Source organism: Phalangium opilio, unplaced genomic scaffold, assembly GCF_054372755.1.
Source record: "Phalangium opilio isolate 3A_F unplaced genomic scaffold, DU_Popi_V2 ptg000021l_1, whole genome shotgun sequence".
NCBI classification, from domain to species: domain Eukaryota; kingdom Metazoa; phylum Arthropoda; class Arachnida; order Opiliones; family Phalangiidae; genus Phalangium; species Phalangium opilio.
The window spans coordinates 3,549,548-3,561,664 of NW_028324153.1; the positions used below are offsets into that span (position 1 = coordinate 3,549,548).

Genomic DNA, 12,117 nt, shown 5'->3' on the forward strand with positions numbered 1-12,117 from the left:
AGTTATGCAGCGTCGAGCGCATACAGTACTTGGGAATACTGCGTGCCGTTTGTTTTTTCACTTTTGTTTCCTCTTTTAAATTCCACCAGATATGAAAAAAGCAAACATATCTTCTTTTTGTTATTGTTTTATAAAGATGAAGGTTAATTTAATTCAAATTATTAACTAGCACTCTCGGCAACGGCCATATCACGCTGAATTCACCGGTTCTCGTCCGATAACCGAAGTTGAGCAGCGTCGAGCGCAGTCAGTACTTGGGAGGGCGACCACTTAGGAACACTGCGTGCCGTTAGCTTTTTCACTTTTTTTTCCTCTTTTAAATTCCAATAGATATGAAAAAAGCAAACATATTTTCTTTTTGTTATTGTTTGAAAAAGATGAAGGTTAATTTGTCTCACTTAATTTAAATTCGAATTATTATCTAGCACTCTCGGCAACGGCCATATCACGCTGAGAACACCGGTTCTCGTCCGATCGCCGACGTTAGCAGCGTCGAGCGCATACAGTACTTGGGAATACTGCGTGCCGTTGGCTTTTTCACTTTTGTTTCCTCTTTCAAATTCCACCAGATATGAAAAAAGCAAACATATCTTCTTTTTTGTTAATGTTTTATAATGATGAAAGTTAGTTAAATTCAAATTATTAACTAGCACTCTCGGCAACGGCCATATCACGCTGAATACACCGGTTCTCGTCCGATAACCGAAGTTGAGCAGCGTCGAGCGCAGTCACTACTTGGGAGGGAGACCACTTAGGAACACTGCGTGCCGTTGGCTTTTTCACTTTTTTTTCCTCTTTTAAATTTTAATAGATATGAAAAAAGCAAATATGTTTTCTTTTTGTTATTGTTTTAAAATGATGAAGGTTAATTTGTCTCACTTAATTTAAATTCGAATTATTAACTAGCACTCTCGGCAACGGCCATATCACGCTGAAAACACCGGTTCACGTCCGATCACCGAAGTTAAGCAGCGTCGAGCGCATACAGTACTTGGGAATACTGCGTGCCGTTTGTTTTTTCACTTTTGTTTCCTCTTTTAAATTCCACCAGATATGAAAAAAGCAAACATATCTTCTTTTTGTTATTGTTTTATAAAGATGAAGGTTAATTAAATTCAAATTATTAACTAGCACTCTCGGCAGCGGCCATATCACGCTGAATACACCGGTTCTCGTCCGATAACCGAAGTTAAGCAGCGTCGAGCGCAGTCAGTAATTGGGAGGGCGACCACTTAGGAACACTGCGTGCCGTTGGCTTTTTCAATTTTTTTTCCTCTTTTAAATTTTAATAGATATGAAAAAAGCAAACACGTTTTCTTTTTGTTATTGTTTTAAAATGATGAAGGCTAATTTGTCTCACTTAATTTAAATTCGAATTATTAACTAGCACTCTCGGCAACGGCCATATCACGCTGAAAACACTGGTTCACGTCCGATCACCGAAGTAAAGCAGCGTCGAGCGCATCCAGTACTTGGGAATACTGCGTGCCGTTTGCTTTTTCACTTTTGTTTCCTCTTTTAAATTCCACCAGATATGAAAAAAGCAAACATATTTTCTTTTTGTTATTGTTTTATAAAGAAGAAAGTTAATTTGTCTCACTTAATTTAAATTCGAATTATTATCTAGCACTCTCGGCAACGGCCATATCACGCTGAGAACACCGGTTCTCGTCCGATCGCCGACGTTAGCAGCGTCGAGCGCAGTCAGTACTTGGGAATACTGCGTGCCGTTTGCTTTTTCACTTTTGTTTCCTCTTTCAAATTCCACCAGATATGAAAAAAGCAAACATATCTTCTTTTTGTTATTGTTTTATAAAGATGAAAGTTAATTAAATTCAAATTATTAACTAGCACTCTCGGCAACGGCCATATCACGCTGAATACACCGATTCTCGTCCTATAACCGAAGCTAAGCAGCGTCTAGCGCAGTCATTACTTGGGAGGGAGACCACTTAGGAACACTGCGTGCCTTTGGCTTTTTCACTTTTTTTTCCTCTTTTAAATTTTAATAGATATGAAAAGAGCAAACACGTTTTCTTTTTGTTATTGTTTTAAAATGATGAAGGTTAATTTGTCTCACTTAATTTATATTCGAATTATTAACTAGCACTCTCGGCAACGGCCATATCACGCTGAAAACACCCGTTCACGTCCGATCACCGAAGTAAAGCAGCGTCGAGCGCATACAGTACTTGGGAATACTTCGTGCCGTTTGCTTTTTCACTTTTGTTTCCTCTTTTAAATTCCACCAGATATGAAAAAAGCAAACATATCATCTTTTTGTTATTGTTTTATAAAGAAGAAAGTTAATTTGTCTCACTTAATTTAAATTCGAATTATTATCTAGCACTCTCGGCAACGGCCATATCACGCTGAGAACACCGGTTCTCGTCCGATCGCCGACGTTAGCAGCGTCGAGCGCAGTCAGTACTTGGGAATACTGCGTGCCGTTTGCTTTTTCACTTTTGTTTCCTCTTTCAAATTCCACCACATATGAAAAAAGCAAACATATCTTCTTTTTGTTATTGTTTTATAAAGAAGAAAGTTAATAAAATTCAAATTATTTACTAGCATTCTCGGCAACGGCCATATCACGCTGAATACACCGGTTCTCGTCCGATAACCGAAGTTAAGCAGCGTCGAGCGCAGTCATTACTTGGGAGGGTTACCACTTAGGAACACTGCGTGCAGTTGGTTTTTTCACTTTTTTTTCCTCTTTTAAATTTTAATAGATATGTAAAAAGCAAACAGGTTTTCTTTTTGTTATTGTTTTAAAATGATGAAGTTTAATTTGTCTCACTTAATTTAAATTCGAATTATTAACTAGTACTCTCGGCAACGGCCATATCACGCTGAAAACACCGGTTCACGTCCGATCACCGAAGTTAAGCAGCGTCGAGCGCATACAGTACTTGGGAATACTGCGTGCCGTTGGCTTTTTCACTTTTGTTTCCTCTTTCAAATTCCACCAGATATGAAAAAAGCAAACATATCTTCTTTTTTGTTAATGTTTTATAATGATGAAAGTTAATTAAATTCAAATTATTAACTAGCACTCTCGGCAACGGCCATATCACGCTGAATACACCGGTTCTCGTCCGATAACCAAAGTTGAGCAGCGTCGAGCGCAGGCAGTACTTGGGAGGGCGACCACTTAGGAACACTGCGTGCCGTTAGCTTTTTCACTTTTTTTTCCTCTTTTAAATTCCAATAGATATGAAAAAAGCAAACATATTTTCTTTTTCTTATTGTTTGAAAAAGATGAAGGTTAATTTGTCTCACTTAATTTAAATTCGAATTATTATCTAGCACTCTCGGCAACGGCCATATCACGCTGAGAACACCGGTTCTCGTCCGATCGCCGACGTTAGCAGCGTCGAGCGCAGTCAGTACTTGGGAATACTGCGTGCCGTTTGCTTTTTCACTTTTGTTTCCTCTTTCAAATTCCACCAGATATGAAAAAAGCAAACATATCTTCTTTTTGTTATTGTTTTATAAAGAAGAAAGTTAATAAAATTCAAATTATTAACTAGCATTCTCGGCAACGGCCATATCACGCTGAATACACCGGTTCTCGTCCGATAACCGAAGTTAAGCAGCGTCGAGCGCAGTCATTACTTGGGAGGGATACCACTTAGGAACACTGCGTGCAGTTGGTTTTTTCACTTTTTTTTCCTCTTTAAAATTTTAATAGATATGTAAAAAGCAAACAGGTTTTCTTTTTGTTATTGTTTTAAAATGATGAAGGTTAATTTGTCTCACTTAATTTAAATTCGAATTATTAACTAGTACTCTCGGCAACGGCCATATCACGCTGAAAACACCGGTTCACGTCCGATCACCGAAGTTAAGCAGCGTCGAGCGCATACAGTACTTGGGAATACTGCGTGCCGTTGGCTTTTTCACTTTTGTTTCCTCTTTCAAATTCCACCAGATATGAAAAAAGCAAACATATCTTCTTTTTTGTTAATGTTTTATAATGATGAAAGTTAATTAAATTCAAATTATTAACTAGCACTCTCGGCAACGGCCATATCACGCTGAATACACCGGTTCTCGTCCGATAACCGAAGTTAAGCAGCGTCGAGCGCAGTCACTACTTGGGAGGGAGACCACTTAGGAACACTGCGTGCCGTTGGCTTTTTCACTTTTTTTTCCTCTTTTAAATTTTAATAGATATGAAAAAAGCAAACATGTTTTCTTTTTGTTATTGTTTTAAAATGATGAAGGTTAATTAGTCTCACTTAATTTAAATTCGAATTATTAACTAGCACTCTCGGCAACGGCCATATCACGCTGAAAACACTGGTTCACGTCCGATCACCGAAGTAAAGCAGCGTCGAGCGCATCCAGTACTTGGGAATACTGCGTGCCGTTTGCTTTTTCACTTTTGTTTCCTCTTTTAAATTCCACCAGATATGAAAAAAGCAAACATATTTTCTTTTTGTTATTGTTTTATAAAGAAGAAAGTTAATTTGTCTCACTTAATTTAAATTCGAATTATTATCTAGCACTCTCGGCAACGGCCATATCACGCTGAGAACACCGGTTCTCGTCCGATCGCCGACGTTAGCAGCGTCGAGCGCAGTCAGTACTTGGGAATACTGCGTGCCGTTTGCTTTTTCACTTTTGTTTCCTCTTTCAAATTCCACCAGATATGAAAAAAGCAAACATATCTTCTTTTTGTTATTGTTTTATAAAGATGAAAGTTAATTAAATTCAAATTATTAACTAGCACTCTCGGCAACGGCCATATCACGCTGAATACACCGATTCTCGTCCTATAACCGAAGCTAAGCAGCGTCTAGCGCAGTCATTACTTGGGAGGGAGACCACTTAGGAACACTGCGTGCCTTTGGCTTTTTCACTTTTTTTTCCTCTTTTAAATTTTAATAGATATGAAAAGAGCAAACACGTTTTCTTTTTGTTATTGTTTTAAAATGATGAAGGTTAATTTGTCTCACTTAATTTATATTCGAATTATTAACTAGCACTCTCGGCAACGGCCATATCACGCTGAAAACACCCGTTCACGTCCGATCACCGAAGTAAAGCAGCGTCGAGCGCATACAGTACTTGGGAATACTTCGTGCCGTTTGCTTTTTCACTTTTGTTTCCTCTTTTAAATTCCACCAGATATGAAAAAAGCAAACATATCATCTTTTTGTTATTGTTTTATAAAGAAGAAAGTTAATTTGTCTCACTTAATTTAAATTCGAATTATTATCTAGCACTCTCGGCAACGGCCATATCACGCTGAGAACACCGGTTCTCGTCCGATCGCCGACGTTAGCAGCGTCGAGCGCAGTCAGTACTTGGGAATACTGCGTGCCGTTTGCTTTTTCACTTTTGTTTCCTCTTTCAAATTCCACCAGATATGAAAAAAGCAAACATATCTTCTTTTTGTTATTGTTTTATAAAGAAGAAAGTTAATAAAATTCAAATTATTTACTAGCATTCTCGGCAACGGCCATATCACGCTGAATACACCGGTTCTCGTCCGATAACCGAAGTTAAGCAGCGTCGAGCGCAGTCATTACTTGGGAGGGTTACCACTTAGGAACACTGCGTGCAGTTGGTTTTTTCACTTTTTTTTCCTCCTTTAAATTTTAATAGATATGTAAAAAGCAAACAGGTTTTCTTTTTGTTATTGTTTTAAAATGATGAAGTTTAATTTGTCTCACTTAATTTAAATTCGAATTATTAACTAGTACTCTCGGCAACGGCCATATCACGCTGAAAACACCGGTTCACGTCCGATCACCGAAGTTAAGCAGCGTCGAGCGCATACAGTACTTGGGAATACTGCGTGCCGTTGGCTTTTTCACTTTTGTTTCCTCTTTCAAATTCCACCAGATATGAAAAAAGCAAACATATCTTCTTTTTTGTTAATGTTTTATAATGATGAAAGTTAATTAAATTCAAATTATTAACTAGCACTCTCGGCAACGGCCATATCACGCTGAATACACCGGTTCTCGTCCGATAACCAAAGTTGAGCAGCGTCGAGCGCAGGCAGTACTTGGGAGGGCGACCACTTAGGAACACTGCGTGCCGTTAGCTTTTTCACTTTTTTTTCCTCTTTTAAATTCCAATAGATATGAAAAAAGCAAACATATTTTCTTTTTCTTATTGTTTGAAAAAGATGAAGGTTAATTTGTCTCACTTAATTTAAATTCGAATTATTATCTAGCACTCTCGGCAACGGCCATATCACGCTGAGAACACCGGTTCTCGTCCGATCGCCGACGTTAGCAGCGTCGAGCGCAGTCAGTACTTGGGAATACTGCGTGCCGTTTGCTTTTTCACTTTTGTTTCCTCTTTCAAATTCCACCAGATATGAAAAAAGCAAACATATCTTCTTTTTGTTATTGTTTTATAAAGAAGAAAGTTAATAAAATTCAAATTATTAACTAGCATTCTCGGCAACGGCCATATCACGCTGAATACACCGGTTCTCGTCCGATAACCGAAGTTAAGCAGCGTCGAGCGCAGTCATTACTTGGGAGGGATACCACTTAGGAACACTGCGTGCAGTTGGTTTTTTCACTTTTTTTTCCTCTTTAAAATTTTAATAGATATGTAAAAAGCAAACAGGTTTTCTTTTTGTTATTGTTTTAAAATGATGAAGTTTAATTTGTCTCACTTAATTTAAATTCGAATTATTAACTAGTACTCTCGGCAACGGCCATATCACGCTGAAAACACCGGTTCACGTCCGATCACCGAAGTTAAGCAGCGTCGAGCGCATACAGTACTTGGGAATACTGCGTGCCGTTGGCTTTTTCACTTTTGTTTCCTCTTTCAAATTCCACCAGATATGAAAAAAGCAAACATATCATCTTTTTGTTATTGTTTTATAAAGAAGAAAGTTAATTTGTCTCACTTAATTTAAATTCGAATTATTATCTAGCACTCTCGGCAACGGCCATATCACGCTGAGAACACCGGTTCTCGTCCGATCGCCGACGTTAGCAGCGTCGAGCGCAGTCAGTACTTGGGAATACTGCGTGCCGTTTGCTTTTTCACTTTTGTTTCCTCTTTCAAATTCCACCAGATATGAAAAAAGCAAACATATCTTCTTTTTGTTATTGTTTTATAAAGAAGAAAGTTAATAAAATTCAAATTATTTACTAGCATTCTCGGCAACGGCCATATCACGCTGAATACACCGGTTCTCGTCCGATAACCGAAGTTAAGCAGCGTCGAGCGCAGTCATTACTTGGGAGGGTTACCACTTAGGAACACTGCGTGCAGTTGGTTTTTTCACTTTTTTTTCCTCCTTTAAATTTTAATAGATATGTAAAAAGCAAACAGGTTTTCTTTTTGTTATTGTTTTAAAATGATGAAGTTTAATTTGTCTCACTTAATTTAAATTCGAATTATTAACTAGTACTCTCGGCAACGGCCATATCACGCTGAAAACACCGGTTCACGTCCGATCACCGAAGTTAAGCAGCGTCGAGCGCATACAGTACTTGGGAATACTGCGTGCCGTTGGCTTTTTCACTTTTGTTTCCTCTTTCAAATTCCACCAGATATGAAAAAAGCAAACATATCTTCTTTTTTGTTAATGTTTTATAATGATGAAAGTTAATTAAATTCAAATTATTAACTAGCACTCTCGGCAACGGCCATATCACGCTGAATACACCGGTTCTCGTCCGATAACCAAAGTTGAGCAGCGTCGAGCGCAGGCAGTACTTGGGAGGGCGACCACTTAGGAACACTGCGTGCCGTTAGCTTTTTCACTTTTTTTTCCTCTTTTAAATTCCAATAGATATGAAAAAAGCAAACATATTTTCTTTTTCTTATTGTTTGAAAAAGATGAAGGTTAATTTGTCTCACTTAATTTAAATTCGAATTATTATCTAGCACTCTCGGCAACGGCCATATCACGCTGAGAACACCGGTTCTCGTCCGATCGCCGACGTTAGCAGCGTCGAGCGCAGTCAGTACTTGGGAATACTGCGTGCCGTTTGCTTTTTCACTTTTGTTTCCTCTTTCAAATTCCACCAGATATGAAAAAAGCAAACATATCTTCTTTTTGTTATTGTTTTATAAAGAAGAAAGTTAATAAAATTCAAATTATTAACTAGCATTCTCGGCAACGGCCATATCACGCTGAATACACCGGTTCTCGTCCGATAACCGAAGTTAAGCAGCGTCGAGCGCAGTCATTACTTGGGAGGGATACCACTTAGGAACACTGCGTGCAGTTGGTTTTTTCACTTTTTTTTCCTCTTTAAAATTTTAATAGATATGTAAAAAGCAAACAGGTTTTCTTTTTGTTATTGTTTTAAAATGATGAAGTTTAATTTGTCTCACTTAATTTAAATTCGAATTATTAACTAGTACTCTCGGCAACGGCCATATCACGCTGAAAACACCGGTTCACGTCCGATCACCGAAGTTAAGCAGCGTCGAGCGCATACAGTACTTGGGAATACTGCGTGCCGTTGGCTTTTTCACTTTTGTTTCCTCTTTCAAATTCCACCAGATATGAAAAAAGCAAACATATCTTCTTTTTTGTTAATGTTTTATAATGATGAAAGTTAATTAAATTCAAATTATTAACTAGCACTCTCGGCAACGGCCATATCACGCTGAATACACCGGTTCTCGTCCGATAACCAAAGTTGAGCAGCGTCGAGCGCAGGCAGTACTTGGGAGGGCGACCACTTAGGAACACTGCGTGCCGTTAGCTTTTTCACTTTTTTTTCCTCTTTTAAATTCCAATAGATATGAAAAAAGCAAACATATTTTCTTTTTCTTATTGTTTGAAAAAGATGAAGGTTAATTTGTCTCACTTAATTTAAATTCGAATTATTATCTAGCACTCTCGGCAACGGCCATATCACGCTGAGAACACCGGTTCTCGTCCGATCGCCGACGTTAGCAGCGTCGAGCGCAGTCAGTACTTGGGAATACTGCGTGCCGTTTGCTTTTTCACTTTTGTTTCCTCTTTCAAATTCCACCAGATATGAAAAAAGCAAACATATCTTCTTTTTGTTATTGTTTTATAAAGAAGAAAGTTAATAAAATTCAAATTATTTACTAGCATTCTCGGCAACGGCCATATCACGCTGAATACACCGGTTCTCGTCCGATAACCGAAGTTAAGCAGCGTCGAGCGCAGTCATTACTTGGGAGGGTTACCACTTAGGAACACTGCGTGCAGTTGGTTTTTTCACTTTTTTTTCCTCTTTTAAATTTTAATAGATATGTAAAAAGCAAACAGGTTTTCTTTTTGTTATTGTTTTAAAATGATGAAGTTTAATTTGTCTCACTTAATTTAAATTCGAATTATTAACTAGTACTCTCGGCAACGGCCATATCACGCTGAAAACACCGGTTCACGTCCGATCACCGAAGTTAAGCAGCGTCGAGCGCATACAGTACTTGGGAATACTGCGTGCCGTTGGCTTTTTCACTTTTGTTTCCTCTTTCAAATTCCACCAGATATGAAAAAAGCAAACATATCTTCTTTTTTGTTAATGTTTTATAATGATGAAAGTTAATTAAATTCAAATTATTAACTAGCACTCTCGGCAACGGCCATATCACGCTGAATACACCGGTTCTCGTCCGATAACCAAAGTTGAGCAGCGTCGAGCGCAGGCAGTACTTGGGAGGGCGACCACTTAGGAACACTGCGTGCCGTTAGCTTTTTCACTTTTTTTTCCTCTTTTAAATTCCAATAGATATGAAAAAAGCAAACATATTTTCTTTTTCTTATTGTTTGAAAAAGATGAAGGTTAATTTGTCTCACTTAATTTAAATTCGAATTATTATCTAGCACTCTCGGCAACGGCCATATCACGCTGAGAACACCGGTTCTCGTCCGATCGCCGACGTTAGCAGCGTCGAGCGCAGTCAGTACTTGGGAATACTGCGTGCCGTTTGCTTTTTCACTTTTGTTTCCTCTTTCAAATTCCACCAGATATGAAAAAAGCAAACATATCTTCTTTTTGTTATTGTTTTATAAAGAAGAAAGTTAATAAAATTCAAATTATTAACTAGCATTCTCGGCAACGGCCATATCACGCTGAATACACCGGTTCTCGTCCGATAACCGAAGTTAAGCAGCGTCGAGCGCAGTCATTACTTGGGAGGGATACCACTTAGGAACACTGCGTGCAGTTGGTTTTTTCACTTTTTTTTCCTCTTTAAAATTTTAATAGATATGTAAAAAGCAAACAGGTTTTCTTTTTGTTATTGTTTTAAAATGATGAAGGTTAATTTGTCTCACTTAATTTAAATTCGAATTATTAACTAGTACTCTCGGCAACGGCCATATCACGCTGAAAACACCGGTTCACGTCCGATCACCGAAGTTAAGCAGCGTCGAGCGCATACAGTACTTGGGAATACTGCGTGCCGTTGGCTTTTTCACTTTTGTTTCCTCTTTCAAATTCCACCAGATATGAAAAAAGCAAACATATCTTCTTTTTTGTTAATGTTTTATAATGATGAAAGTTAATTAAATTCAAATTATTAACTAGCACTCTCGGCAACGGCCATATCACGCTGAATACACCGGTTCTCGTCCGATAACCGAAGTTAAGCAGCGTCGAGCGCAGTCACTACTTGGGAGGGAGACCACTTAGGAACACTGCGTGCCGTTGGCTTTTTCACTTTTTTTTCCTCTTTTAAATTTTAATAGATATGAAAAAAGCAAACATGTTTTCTTTTTGTTATTGTTTTAAAATGATGAAGGTTAATTTGTCTCACTTAATTTAAATTCGAATTATTAACTAGCACTCTCGGCAACGGCCATATCACGCTGAAAACACTGGTTCACGTCCGATCACCGAAGTAAAGCAGCGTCGAGCGCATACAGTACTTGGGAATACTGCGTGCCGTTTGTTTTTCACTTTTGTTTCCTCTTTTAAATTCCACCAGATATGAAAAAAGCAAACATATCTTCTTTTTGTTATTGTTTTATAAAGATGAAGGTTAATTAAATTCAAATTATTAACTAGCACTCTCGGCAACGGCCATATCACGCTGAATACACCGGTTCTCGTCCGATAACCAAAGTTAAGCAGCGTCGAGCGCAGTCAGTACTTGGGAGGGCGACCACTTAGGAACACTGCGTGCCGTTAGCTTTTTCAATTTTTTTTCCTCTTTTAAATTCCAATAGATATGAAAAAAGCAAACATATTTTCTTTTTGTTATTGTTTGAAAAAGATGAAGGTTAATTTGTCTCACTTAATTTAAATTCGAATTATTAACTAGCACTCTCGGCAACGGCCATATCACGATGAAAACACCGGTTCACTTCCGATAACCGAAGTTATGCAGCGTCGAGCGCATACAGTACTTGGGAATACTGCGTGCCGTTTGTTTTTTCACTTTTGTTTCCTCTTTTAAATTCCACCAGATATGAAAAAAGCAAACATATCTTCTTTTTGTTATTGTTTTATAAAGATGAAGGTTAATTAAATTCAAATTATTAACTAGCACTTTCGGCAACGGCCATATCACGCTGAATTCACCGGTTCTCGTCCGATAACCGAAGTTAAGCAGCGTCGAGCGCAGTCACTACTTGGGAGGGAGACCACTTAGGAACACTGCGTGCCGTTGGCTTTTTCATTTTTTATCCTCTTTTAAATTTTAATAGAGATGAAAAAAGCAAACATGTTTTCTTTTTGTTATTGTTTTAAAATGATGAAGGTTAATTTGTCTCACTTAATTTAAATTCGAATTATTAACTAGCACTCTCGGCAACGGCCATATCACGCTGAGAACACCGGTTCTCGTCCGATCGCCGACGTTAGCAGCGTCGAGCGCAGTCAGTACTTGGGAATACTGCGTGCCGTTTGCTTTTTCACTTTTGTTTCCTCTTTCAAATTCCACCAGATATGAAAAAAGCAAACATATCTTCTTTTTGTTATTGTTTTATAAAGAAGAAAGTTAATTAAATTCAAATTATTAACTAGCATTCTCGGCAACGGCCATATCACGCTGAATACACCGGTTCTCGTCCGATAACCTAAGTTAAGCAGCGTCGAGCGCAGTCATTACTTGGGAGGGAGACCACTTAGGAACACTGCGTGCCGTTGGCTTTTTCACTTTATTTTCCTCTTTTAAATTTTAATAGATATGTAAAAA

General features: G+C 38.1%; 29 pseudogenes; all 29 read left to right on the plus strand.

Annotated features, from left to right (window-relative positions):
* Positions 1 to 176: 176 nt before the first annotated feature.
* Positions 177 to 295, plus strand: LOC149696913 (5S ribosomal RNA; annotated as a pseudogene).
* A 362-nt stretch (positions 296 to 657) lies between these two features.
* On the plus strand, positions 658 to 776 carry LOC149696914 (5S ribosomal RNA; annotated as a pseudogene).
* A 362-nt stretch (positions 777 to 1,138) lies between these two features.
* Positions 1,139 to 1,257, plus strand: LOC149696915 (5S ribosomal RNA; annotated as a pseudogene).
* Positions 1,258 to 2,578: 1,321 nt separating this feature from the next.
* Positions 2,579 to 2,697, plus strand: LOC149696916 (5S ribosomal RNA; annotated as a pseudogene).
* Positions 2,698 to 2,834: 137 nt separating this feature from the next.
* Positions 2,835 to 2,937, plus strand: LOC149696917 (5S ribosomal RNA; annotated as a pseudogene).
* A 123-nt stretch (positions 2,938 to 3,060) lies between these two features.
* Positions 3,061 to 3,179, plus strand: LOC149696918 (5S ribosomal RNA; annotated as a pseudogene).
* A 361-nt stretch (positions 3,180 to 3,540) lies between these two features.
* Positions 3,541 to 3,659, plus strand: LOC149696919 (5S ribosomal RNA; annotated as a pseudogene).
* Positions 3,660 to 3,796: 137 nt separating this feature from the next.
* On the plus strand, positions 3,797 to 3,899 carry LOC149696920 (5S ribosomal RNA; annotated as a pseudogene).
* Positions 3,900 to 4,022: 123 nt separating this feature from the next.
* Positions 4,023 to 4,141, plus strand: LOC149696921 (5S ribosomal RNA; annotated as a pseudogene).
* Positions 4,142 to 5,462: 1,321 nt separating this feature from the next.
* LOC149696922 (5S ribosomal RNA) lies at positions 5,463 to 5,581 on the plus strand (annotated as a pseudogene).
* A 137-nt stretch (positions 5,582 to 5,718) lies between these two features.
* On the plus strand, positions 5,719 to 5,821 carry LOC149696923 (5S ribosomal RNA; annotated as a pseudogene).
* A 123-nt stretch (positions 5,822 to 5,944) lies between these two features.
* Positions 5,945 to 6,063, plus strand: LOC149696924 (5S ribosomal RNA; annotated as a pseudogene).
* A 361-nt stretch (positions 6,064 to 6,424) lies between these two features.
* On the plus strand, positions 6,425 to 6,543 carry LOC149696925 (5S ribosomal RNA; annotated as a pseudogene).
* Positions 6,544 to 6,680: 137 nt separating this feature from the next.
* LOC149696926 (5S ribosomal RNA) lies at positions 6,681 to 6,783 on the plus strand (annotated as a pseudogene).
* Positions 6,784 to 7,144: 361 nt separating this feature from the next.
* LOC149696927 (5S ribosomal RNA) lies at positions 7,145 to 7,263 on the plus strand (annotated as a pseudogene).
* Positions 7,264 to 7,400: 137 nt separating this feature from the next.
* On the plus strand, positions 7,401 to 7,503 carry LOC149696928 (5S ribosomal RNA; annotated as a pseudogene).
* Positions 7,504 to 7,626: 123 nt separating this feature from the next.
* On the plus strand, positions 7,627 to 7,745 carry LOC149696929 (5S ribosomal RNA; annotated as a pseudogene).
* A 361-nt stretch (positions 7,746 to 8,106) lies between these two features.
* Positions 8,107 to 8,225, plus strand: LOC149696930 (5S ribosomal RNA; annotated as a pseudogene).
* Positions 8,226 to 8,362: 137 nt separating this feature from the next.
* LOC149696931 (5S ribosomal RNA) lies at positions 8,363 to 8,465 on the plus strand (annotated as a pseudogene).
* Positions 8,466 to 8,588: 123 nt separating this feature from the next.
* Positions 8,589 to 8,707, plus strand: LOC149696932 (5S ribosomal RNA; annotated as a pseudogene).
* Positions 8,708 to 9,068: 361 nt separating this feature from the next.
* Positions 9,069 to 9,187, plus strand: LOC149696933 (5S ribosomal RNA; annotated as a pseudogene).
* Positions 9,188 to 9,324: 137 nt separating this feature from the next.
* LOC149696934 (5S ribosomal RNA) lies at positions 9,325 to 9,427 on the plus strand (annotated as a pseudogene).
* Positions 9,428 to 9,550: 123 nt separating this feature from the next.
* On the plus strand, positions 9,551 to 9,669 carry LOC149696935 (5S ribosomal RNA; annotated as a pseudogene).
* Positions 9,670 to 10,030: 361 nt separating this feature from the next.
* Positions 10,031 to 10,149, plus strand: LOC149696936 (5S ribosomal RNA; annotated as a pseudogene).
* A 137-nt stretch (positions 10,150 to 10,286) lies between these two features.
* LOC149696937 (5S ribosomal RNA) lies at positions 10,287 to 10,389 on the plus strand (annotated as a pseudogene).
* A 123-nt stretch (positions 10,390 to 10,512) lies between these two features.
* On the plus strand, positions 10,513 to 10,631 carry LOC149696938 (5S ribosomal RNA; annotated as a pseudogene).
* A 361-nt stretch (positions 10,632 to 10,992) lies between these two features.
* On the plus strand, positions 10,993 to 11,111 carry LOC149696939 (5S ribosomal RNA; annotated as a pseudogene).
* Positions 11,112 to 11,473: 362 nt separating this feature from the next.
* On the plus strand, positions 11,474 to 11,592 carry LOC149696940 (5S ribosomal RNA; annotated as a pseudogene).
* Positions 11,593 to 11,952: 360 nt separating this feature from the next.
* LOC149696941 (5S ribosomal RNA) lies at positions 11,953 to 12,071 on the plus strand (annotated as a pseudogene).
* Positions 12,072 to 12,117: the final 46 nt, after the last annotated feature.